The 11670-nt window shown below is 34.3% G+C and overlaps 1 pseudogene; it reads right to left on the bottom strand.

Annotated features, from left to right (window-relative positions):
• Positions 1-1012: 1012 nt before the first annotated feature.
• On the bottom strand, positions 1013-8161 carry LOC131037701 (geranylgeranyl pyrophosphate synthase, chloroplastic-like; annotated as a pseudogene).
• Positions 8162-11670: the final 3509 nt, after the last annotated feature.

Below are 11670 nucleotides of genomic sequence, written 5' to 3'. Positions count from 1 at the left end.
ACCCTTAGAGTACTTCATGACTCATGTCATCTTACATAGATAATACTAAAATGATTATTCATGATTGGCTCATTACATATATGCATAAATAACAAAGTGAATTTCTGATTGCCAGATCTCCCAATGATGTCAGCCTCCTATACCGATACCCTGTTTGTCGGTTATTATCCTTGCCTGATTTGTAAATCATGTCAGCCTTCAATGTCAGTACCCATATAGTTATTCCTACTGGTGAAGTGTCTGTCAGTGAAGTACCAAACCAAAGAATGAAGCCATAATATATTGCCATCAATGACAACATACGAAACCAATCAAATGAGTGTCAATTTCCAACATCTTGGACATATGAAGTATCTTGGGTATTTATTATTCATGTAATTAGAGATTAAGATTCATGGTTAAATAGAAGATCTCATTAGATTAGTAATATGAGTACCTTATGACTTGGAATGAGAATATTGGATTAGTCTTGTATGGATTAGAGTATGAGGGAAGATTATGTGTAAGAAATATTATTGTCACCTTGAAAATATTGTTATGTAAATGAGATGATTATTCTTATTGTTAGAGATTATGTTTCTTGATGGTTATAAGAAATATTCTCTTATTATTCTTTTCTCTTTAATATGGTTTATGCAATATGTATTATTTTGGATATATATGGTTACTCTTATTGATGGAAATGGACTAGATATGTAGTAGGTGATGGTTTAGTAATGAAACTAAGAAGGTGTATTTGATAATAAAGATAATGGGATTAGGAACATTTGGAATTGGTTCTTTTTAAATGAATCTAGGGGGGAATAAATGGTAGTTGGACTATAATGAAATGTGTTCATAATAGCTTAATTAAATAAATGATTCCTTATGTTTTAGGAAGGAGAAAATTCTAGGAATGAATGTTAGAGTTAATGAAGATAATAGAATGTAATGGTACTCTATGATGTTAGTTACAATCATGTGCTTAGAGTTATCATAAGTAGTGGTGTTGAGTCACCCTAAAGAATTTTTATCAGTTTTTCTTGAATGCAATGTAATCTGCAAGATCCAAAAAAGGTGTAGCCTTTAATGGGTCGAAATGGGATAACTCTTTTTTGGCTTTGTTGGCTAATTTGACAGCAAATTGTTTTGCTTTCTGCAGACCCATAAACTTTGGATAGGTAGCCTTATCAGTTAGCAAATCCTTCCCTGCAGTCTTACCCAAATCTTTTGAAGATTCAGTGACATCAAGTATGTCATCCACAACCTGAAACAGAAGTCCCACATAGCAAGCATGCCTCTTAATTTTGTCTATCTCCTCCTCTGTAGCACCACCAAGAATCCCTTCACTCATAACTAAACATTCTAAGAGCACAACAATTTTGTATATATGAATTTGTTGACAATTAACACTCATCTCGTTTAGTTGTGTTGTCATTGATGGCAACACATATCATTTTGGGTTGGACACGTAACTGATACTCACCGGTATTCATGATTTGGCAACCGGTATTCAGGGAAAGCGACAAATTAGGAACCGGTACATGAAGCTGACATAGGAGATTGATCCGGTAGGTCTACATGGTAGCAATCAGCGACATCAGTCATGAAGTTTAATGTATTTATTTTTGTTTATGCCAACATGTAAATAAATTGTAATATCATTGTAAGTTGACATAAGGCATTAATGTTTATGTTTGGGAAGGGTATTTAAGTCAGTCCGGTTAGGATATTTTGGATATGAGATTGAGAGATATACATATGATGCGGGATATAGTGATATTGTGCAAACAATATTGATCGACTATATGTGAATATAATATTCTATAGTTGGTCTTGGTTATTGGTTTAAAGGTCTGGGATGCAGAGAAAGTTACTAGTAAAGGAGGACACAATGGAAACCAGTTAAAACTTATCTTACCAGCAGGACACTAATTCACCCCCCCCTCTCAGTGTTCTTAGATTCTAACAATTGGTATCAGATCCTGGTGCCATGGAGTAAGTCTAACAACTTAAGGAAGATCTTGAATTTGGAATCCATGGAGATGAGTATGGAGAAACAACTTGAAGTAGCTCTTGAAGACTATGATGTTGAAAGGATGAAAAACTTGAAATTGCAAGATGAGTTGAACTCTACAAAGGAATTCATTCTTATCCTATAGGATAGGCTATCATCTAGTCAAGCTAGAAGAAAGGAACTTTTACAAAATCAAGATGATGAAGAGAAGAATGCCCTTAAAGAACAATGTCAAAAGCCGAGTTGGGAGAATATTGTCATGAATAATGAAATGAAAGCCCTAACTATGAGGATGTCTACAGATATTGAAGACCAAAAAAAGAATGAAGAAAATATTGGTAGATGTCTGAAAGATAGATCTAAGGAATGCATTAGGCTGGCACATGAGAATGATATGTTGAGAACTGAACTAGTGTAATCCCAGAATAATGAGTTGGAGTTGGAAAGATTGATAATAGTCTTAAGAGGAGATCTAGATACTACAAATGAATGCAAAGACAAGTTTAAGGACAGTTCTGCAAAGCTTGATGAACAATTGAAGGATCAAAGGCACAAGGGAAACACTAGAGGTCTTGGATTTGAGCAAGGAGAAATCTCTAGTACTACAAATGAAGTTAAAAAAATCGGTCAGAAGGAGAATCCACCTATCAACCAAAAACCACCGGTAAGGCAACCCAATGCACATAAATTCAATGGTAGGTGTTTTATTTGCAATAAATTTGGTCATATGGCAAGACATTGTAGAAATAGAGAAAATCAAGATAATAATGCAGTTCCCGATCAGTGTTCAAATTGTAAGAAGTATGGTCATAGGACAGAAGATTGTATAGTGAATGTGAGATATCATGCATGTGGAAAGTTTGGACATATGGCTAATCAATGTAGGTCAAGGAATGATCAAGGATATTGTAAGGCAATTCAAAAAAATAAAGTCACTTACTATGCATGCAACAAAATAGGACATATTGTTAGATTCTACAGAAGCAAGAGCAATTCGATAGGAAATGATGAAAAAGGAAAACAAAAAGTTGATGATATCTGGAAGTAGCATGAGGGAATGGGTTAGGAAATCTAAAGATCAACCAATAGAAAGAATCAACCCAGTTACTCAACCAACAAAGCAAAATGTTCCTGCACCGATAGGAAACTCATCCGATAACTAAGGCATTAGCCTTACGGGGAGGAAAATTAATGATAGATCTTGCATTACCCATGATAGTGGTCTGAAAGCTTATTTCAGATCTTGGAGAAGTTTTTCTGAAGGTTTCCTGTCAGTGAGATCATGGATTTTGAATCTAGTATGATAGATCGGCATGCATTTACGTCAATGAGAAATTAGGGTTTTCGTAGAATAAAAGAGAAATGTTGGTTCATTTCTGATCACACAACATTCAAAGCAAAGTAGAGTGAGTTTAAGGTGATTCAAGGTGATCAAAAGCATTTTCAAGAAAATTCCAGTGCATTTGGTGTGGATTTTCAAGAACTTTCACTAACAAAGGTTGTGAGGTATTTTATCAGTTTCTGGGCTATCCTTTGTTTTAAATGGTTTCTCGATCTACTCCTACTCTGGTAGGTGTGGCTACCCCTATTGTTGTTGACATCAAGGATCGTCCATGCCCAATTTTCATGTAATTCCCTTAGATTGTGAAGGTCGATGATTCAGTCGACACAATTTTTAGAGTTCCAGACGGAGTTCTGTATGTTGAAGATGTTCATGCATATATCCACTGCACTTTGAAGGATTTAGATTTAGCTGAGATCAAAACAATGTACATTACAAAAATCTGTTGGATAGGAGGGGATTGATGAAACTAGAATTTCAAATTTTGAAGGATAAAGATTTTACAGACATTTTGGAGATGTCAGAATTTGAAGATGAAATGATCTAGTATGTACTAAGCCATGTCCACGGGGAATTCATATGGTTGGACTGACCTTACAAAATCACCAAGGAGGCTATTCGTGCAATCGTTGGTTTGCCCCAAACTGGTGAGGCTCCTGGAAGGAAGAAAATACCTAACAATGAGGTTGAGAAGTTAACTAGTGCAACATTTGACAACTGGTCAATGAGGATAAGAACTATTAGAGACAAAGGTGTTCAATTTGCAAGCATGATCATCTGTTACAAGGCAACCTAATAAAATAGATTTAACTCTGTTTCCAGTTCATGTATTTACTATGCTCATTATATGGTCAAAGGAAATGATAGGTATGATCTCTGTCAATGGATGTGTGAAGAGCTTATTTTAAACTTAGGGAAGATTAAGGGTAAAAAGAAAGGTGTTTTTGGGTATGGTAATCTTGTTGTTTGCTTGATGCTTTTCTTTTTGAATGAGTTACTGGGGTTTGGTAAAACTCAATGGGCGTTTGATATGCCAGTAGAAAAGAAAATAAATAATTCTATAAGAGGTTTAGGAAAGGACAAGGAGAGAGACACCATCCTATGGGGTTATTTCAAATCATTTCAGAAGGCTATGAAGAAAAGAGAGAGAGTGCCTAAACATATTGTTGATAAGTACTCTATAGAAATTTGCTTTATGGTTAAGAAGGATGAAACAATTATGGAATAAGTGCAACCATGGAAGATCTAGATCACTGAGATGGGTTATGAGGTTGATGTTGAGATCTCAGACTTATATGTCAAGACTCTTATTGATGCCTCGGTTGATGAAACTAAGAAAATCTTTGGGACAATAAAGCAAAAGGAATCTAAAGTTTAGATAGGTTTCAGTTAGAAGAGGAGGGAAGGAAAAATCAAGAAGGTTGGGGAAGCTATGGAGAAGATGTCCTTTGAAATCAAGCAGATCATTGGATTGGCAGAAGGGTCATCTCCGGCAGCAGTTTAGACTCCACCGATAGCAACAACCGGCAAGGGTATACTGAATAGGAAGAAACCGAAAACTTATATTTTCCCTGTTGAATCCGGTTCTAATACTGATGTTGTGCCCCCAAATATTCCCTAGACATACATCAAGATACAAAGAAAGAAAGCTATGGAAGGAAAGGTACAAAAAGTGAAGGTCACTCCTCCGGCAGCCCCAAAGAAAATTTTGAAGGAGAGGAAACCAACAAAGAAGAGGAAACTGCTTAAAGAATCTACTTCTACTCACGACAAGAAGAAGATATCAGATTTAGATATAGCTCTTGAATCTAGTAAGAGTATTGAGGTCACTCTTCCTCTCTCAGTTGCTGAATTGATAGATCAAATAACTAAAGATGGAATTTTGAGTAATATCCAACATTATTATGAACATATATGGATGATAAGGATCAAATGGAGATTGAGGAAGCAGTTTTGTTATATTTAGATATATATAAGAAGGTATTACTTGAGATTGAAAATCAACTACTAGGAGATTTGTATAATAAGTTGGATGCTAGGAGATTATTTGCAGTTGAAAAGGATAAAAATATAAAGTTGTAGGATTTATTAACTATTTGTGGTGCCATTATTGATGAGGAGTTGCAGAAGTGTCTTCAATATGCTAATAGAACAATTTTTCGGAGCAGACACCACCATGTGAGTCTCATGGTAGGTAGAGTAAATGAAATAGTTAAGGAGACCCATGAGGCATGGATAAAATTCTTTGTAGACAAACCAAATTTCTTTACTGCACCAATATTTCTACCTAAGTCTAGTATTGAAGTCATATTTGTTGATGGTAAGGGAAAAGGTATATTGGGTATGGATTCACCGATTTTGGGACAGAAACTAACAGAGGACATTCCTTCAGCAATATCACCTGTACATAATGTAGAGAAACTGATAGATAACTTTGAAGATGTGCATGATAAGTAGGATACACCAAAACAAAACATTCTAGATGTAGAGGTTATTGATGTGGATACAAATAATAAACAAGTTGAGAATGTTGAACCTCTGGCAAAAATGTACATACTGAAGAGGATAAGGTTGAGATGATCACTACAACAAGTGGCGAAGCCACTGGTGCTACTCAATAGGTTGGAGAGTCCAATCATTCATTGTTGGCACTTGGCTCATCCGGTCAAGTTGATTTTGGGTAGAAGAACATTAAGCAGATGAGTGGTTTTGAATTAATGTTTGTTGCAGCTCAAAAGTTGAGGAAGGAAGGATCAGAAGATAAGCAGGTCATTGAGCAGGCCATTCCGATTTTGCAGCAACTAGCTATAGGATACTCTAGTCCGGTAGCTAGCCCCTCTTGTAAGCTTAAGAGTTTGACTGAACATATTGCAAAAGAGTTTCAAACTCTTCAACATATATCAAATCGGTAATTGATAGAGAGATACAATGCTACTAGGAAGGTCACCTATGACAATATGATCATATCAGACAAAGTCAAGATGACAGAGAAACTTACAAAGATTGATGAGGCTCTTAATTAGTGCAGTTGTATATATAGGTCTTGTACTAACATCGACAAACTTACAACTGCCTTGGAGGTAAAAACAAAAGTAACAAAGGCTCGATTGGAACATATAGCTAATAATTTTGATGGTACTCAGTCATTGACCAGCGCCATTGATGGTCAATTTTTTGTTATAGAATCTGAGATATCAGCCTTGGATATGGACAGATTAATTCGGTGAGCAAGGGAATTCAAAGGATTGGTAAGTCCCCGGTTGAACAGTTTATTACTTCATAAGTGGGAAAATCTAGAATTGATGAATAAACCCACACTGACAGATCTAAAAAAAGAAGAACTACATGCATACATTCTTAATGGATTTGTATCTATTTTGGGAACTTTGAAAACTAGTTGGGACACTTAGGATTTTTGAAGGGTGCTTACCCGGATATATTCAAGTACATCTAGATCCGGTAAACACATTTAGATTTCATTCTTTCATTCTTTTGCCCTCCCTTTGTCATTGATGTCAAAGGGGGAGTGGTTGTTGTGAAAAATGTCAAGAGACATAAGAAGTAATATATAGCTCAGGGGGAGAAGGGCCAATTTTGGTCATCTATTTTTTGAGGAACCGGGACAACACTTCAACAATTCATTTTTCACATGAGTGTTGCCATCAATGCCAAAAGGGGAGATTGTTGGCAACTAACCCTCATCTAGTTTAGTTGTGTTGTCATTAATGGCAACACATATCATTTTGGGCTGGACACTTAACCGGTACTCACCGGTATTCATGATTCAACAACCGACATTCAAGAAAACCGGCAAACTAGGAACATAGGAGATTGATCTGGCGGGTCTACACAGTAGCAATCAGCGACATCAGTCATGAAGTTTAATGTATTTTTTTTTTCTAGGCCGACATGTAAATAAATTGTAATATCATTGTAAGCCGACATAAGGCAATTATGTTTATGTTTGGGAAGGCTATTTAAGTCAATCCGGTTAGGATATTTTGGATATGAGATTGAGAGATATACATATGATGCGAGATATAGTGACATTGTACGAACAATATTGATCGACTGTATGTGAATATAATATTTTGTAGTCGGTCTTGGTTATTGGTTTAAAGGTTTGGGATGTAGAGCAAGTTACCGGTAAAGGAGGACACAGTGGAAACCGGTTAAAACTTATCTTACCGGCAAAACACCGATTCACCCCCCATCCCAGTGCTCTTGGATTCCAATAGAATCCATTCTAGAGACTTAAGGTCAACTGAAGAGTCTCCTTCATAAGTAATATCAGCAACTTGACCCCCTACAAGCCCTACAAGCCCTTAAGAGTCTATTGTCTTACCCAAATCTGATATCACCCTCAAAATCCTATCACTAGGCATAGTCTTGCTTCTAGCCACTGCAATATGCTCAAATGCAAATGAAAGCAGAGCATCCCCTGCAAGAACAACAGTGCTCTCACCAAAGACCTTATGGTTTGTGGACTTCCCTCTTCTGAAATCATCATTGTCCATGCAAGGTAAGTCATCATGGATTAGAGACATGGTATGAATCATCTCCATTGCACAGGCAGTTGGCATGGCCAGATCTTGAGTCACTCATATAATTTCACATGCTCCAATGCAACATGCTTACCTCAAGATAGAAGAGAATACCTCATTGATTCAAGTAATTTTTCAGGATATTCAAGTGGTATTGCCTTATCTAGTGCTTTGTCCACTGCCTCAGCCTTGGACTGCATGTAATTGTTGAAATCAAACCCTAACAGTCTGCCTCTTCTCCTCCACTGTAACCAATTGGGCCACTATCCTCGTGGATCTAGATGACCCAAGTTTCAGATGGCACTTAATCTCACCATTAGATGTACCCAATGAGGGTAAAATAAAATCTGCTCAATGAAAATTGCTAAACAGTGTCAATTTGAAACAACTCCTTGCACTCCTGCATTCTTGAGTAGAAGAAATTAAACTAAAGAAATGAAGGCTCTGGTTAGACGTTGATGTTATTGTCATGTAAGCCATCCTCTATAAGTTTTTATATACCAGCTCTTACAAAATCTCTTTGTAACAAAACCTACACCTACGAGAAATTACCAAGAAAAATCAAATGTGACAGCTTGTTCTTATTTGCAAATGGTTGACACACAGCTGCACAAGAAACAGAAGAAATTATCAAAATTTGTGTTGGACGATTCCTGTTGCTGCTACTCTTGTTTTCTGGTGTGAATGTGCCATTCAAACTGAAAACTAATTGTAATGATCGGAGGGTACTACAAAAGGATAATTTGCTACCCAATATATGAGGACAATCCATAGCTTATTCGATATGCCATTGATAGAAGCTAATTTCTTCTCCTATGAATGGCCATCCAGTAGAAACTTAGTGTGATTAATGTTATTACCTCTTCTCATGATCTCATGGCTCGATAGAAGCTAATTGTTTCCCCTATGAAATTACCTCTTCTCATGATCTCATGGCTCGATAGAAGCTAATTGTTTCCCCTATGAGTGGCCATCCAGTAGAACCTGGTGGCAGCGATTTATACTGGGTTTTGCTGCTTTTTCCACCAACCCAAAATTTTGTAAACACAAGAAATGTTACAGACAATACTAATCTCATCAGAAGCAATTGTACCCAATCTAAATACGCACCAAGCCTAGAGAGGTCCTCCATTGTTTAAAGATTTCAAGAAGAGATGTAAATATCAACAACGATGCAGTATACGTTTCTGATTTGTGAATCCACGAGATCTCTTTATACGTAGTTTTTCAACCAGCTTACGTGCTCTTATTTCAACATTTTTAGGAACATTCTTAAAATGGCAATAATTTTTTCAACTACCAAAGACTTCTTTTTTTTTTTAACCTTTATTTAAGGTTTCAATAATTTATATTATAACATTGAACTTTTTCTAGAGATTAATTGTTAAATATTCTTTTCTTTCTATTAAGGTAAATTAATCATATGCTTGTAAAATTTAATCTAAATTAACATGTGATTAATTATGTTAGTTATGATATGGTTAGGGGTCTAGTTTGATTGGCGAGAATTTCATGTGGTAAAGAATGAGATATTGATGTTCAATCTCTCTTGAGGATGTGTCAGCCTCACAAATCACTTAAAATATCAATAAAAAATATTAGTTATGAATAAATGATGTCTTAATTCAAATGATGATATTGTAAATCTAGTGATGATCCCTCATAATATATCTATCAATCCATATTCATCTACTAATATAACTTGTGTTTTGCATATCTTATTTTCAATTCACTCACAACTAAGATTTTAATCTACGAATACCTATTGTACCAACTAGTGCGCTTAATTTACCAACAATTCTTTTATTCAGCTATATGTGTAGGATCATGAGGGGCCAAAAAGGGGCAATATTCTAACTAAAGTTCCAATTGATAGGCTAATTGAAAAATATCTATAACTTTCAAAAGACATCACATCTTTTTAATCCAAAACATGTGTCACATTCTATGCTTCATATACTATAAGATTAAAAAAATAAAAAATTGAATTTCAAAAAGTTTTAACCAAGTTATGGTGGTCAGACATATGAGTTTTTAATATTTTTAAAAAGCTGTAGTAAATAAATAATAATTAATTATTTATTTTTAAAAAATTACAAAAAATATGTGTCACATCCAGACATGAGTTTTCTACTTATATATAAAATCTTATAAAAATAAAATTATCATTTGATTGTCATTAGGGTGGTTAGACACTAGTAGCTTAGAAACTACATTCAATTTGCTGCAGATTCAATTTGTACATATATTTGAAATAACGTTGGTAACTTATTCAAATTTTTACATCAATTTGCCTAACTTTGTTTTTTGATTTTCATTGCCACTTAAGGGCCCGTTTGGCCCACCGTGATCATGCACATACCTTTTTATTAAAGTTCTAATTTCTCATCAATATGATTGAACCTTTTTCTAGAATATTGTAAGTCAAATAATCTTTTCCAACTACTAAAGATTCTCTTATTGGATTTTAATTTTTAATTAAGACACATTAAACAAATAATTACATATACTTAATTATTATTATTCCATCAATGATAAAATCATTAAAATAATGTTTACCCTACTAAGTGTAACTAAAACATGTCATTTAATTTAAAATAATAATTGTATGCAATAATTTGAACCATTTCATGGTGTTTGTGGTGCAATATATTTGGTAAATAAATCAAGGCCCAAACCTTTTGTAATGGAGTTCTTCATTTTGGTGATTTGCAATAGTTATCAATTCTCTTTATTGCGCTTGGCAATTACTATCCCTATCATGGCATGAATGAAGAGTTGTTTCATTTAGATTGCTAAAGTGGTGACAATCATTTTTCTTTGAACATGGAGAATACATATGTTGATGGCCAACCTTAAACCACACACACTAAGCAATGTAGACACCTAAAAATGTCTCATCAATCATGTACTAATTAATCATCCTATTAGTTAAATAATTCTTTATTTATTTAATTAAGCTAATTAATTCTTCTAACTAATTCAATAATCATCTTCAAATATTGCTAATTATTCATTTGATATCTCTTTCATCAATTAATCATGTAACGTTTCTTAAATATTAATTAAATACTATTTATTTAATTAATTATGATTTATTCCTTAATTAAATAATCCTTATTATTTAATTAATTCCATTTCTAATGATTCAATAATTTTATTTAAATTATTTAATTAATTTATTTATTCTTCCAATTCCCCAAATTCGGATTTCAACTAATTTCATCAAATTTCAATTTCCTAGATTTGAATTTCATCAAATTTCAAGTTAATGTGCATTTCAATTTCCTCATTCGAAAGTCAAAATTCAAATTCAAAATGAAATTGAATTTCAATTTAAAAATCCTACAACACATGTTGAAAATCATGACTGATTGATCAAGTCAGTTAACTAATCAATTAACTCAGTTAACCCTCCAATCTCCCCTTTTCAATCTCAATCAACTTTTTTTGACTAATCAATATATTCAGTCAATTGAGTTAACTAGCCAATCTATCTAGTTGACTAATCAATCCATTGAGTTATCTTTCCAATCTATCATGTTAACAGATCAATCAAAATGAGTTAACAGATCAATCAAAATCAGTTAACTATCAATCAACACTCCAGCTCTATTTCTCACCCCGTCTCACCTAGAAATATGTAAAAGAAATGTTACTAATTGTGCATTTTTCAACAATTGAAATTATTGTGTCTAATATATGCAAGAATCCTAGTAAAATATCTGAGATCCACCCACACACACAATTTTGGAGAAGAACAATGGAAGCTATAATGCAGGATGAGG

This window comes from Cryptomeria japonica, chromosome 4 (assembly GCF_030272615.1).
Source record: "Cryptomeria japonica chromosome 4, Sugi_1.0, whole genome shotgun sequence".
Classification (NCBI taxonomy): domain Eukaryota; kingdom Viridiplantae; phylum Streptophyta; class Pinopsida; order Cupressales; family Cupressaceae; genus Cryptomeria; species Cryptomeria japonica.
The sequence above is the reverse complement of the archived record's forward strand: the minus strand, read 5'-3'. Positions and strand labels throughout refer to the sequence as shown.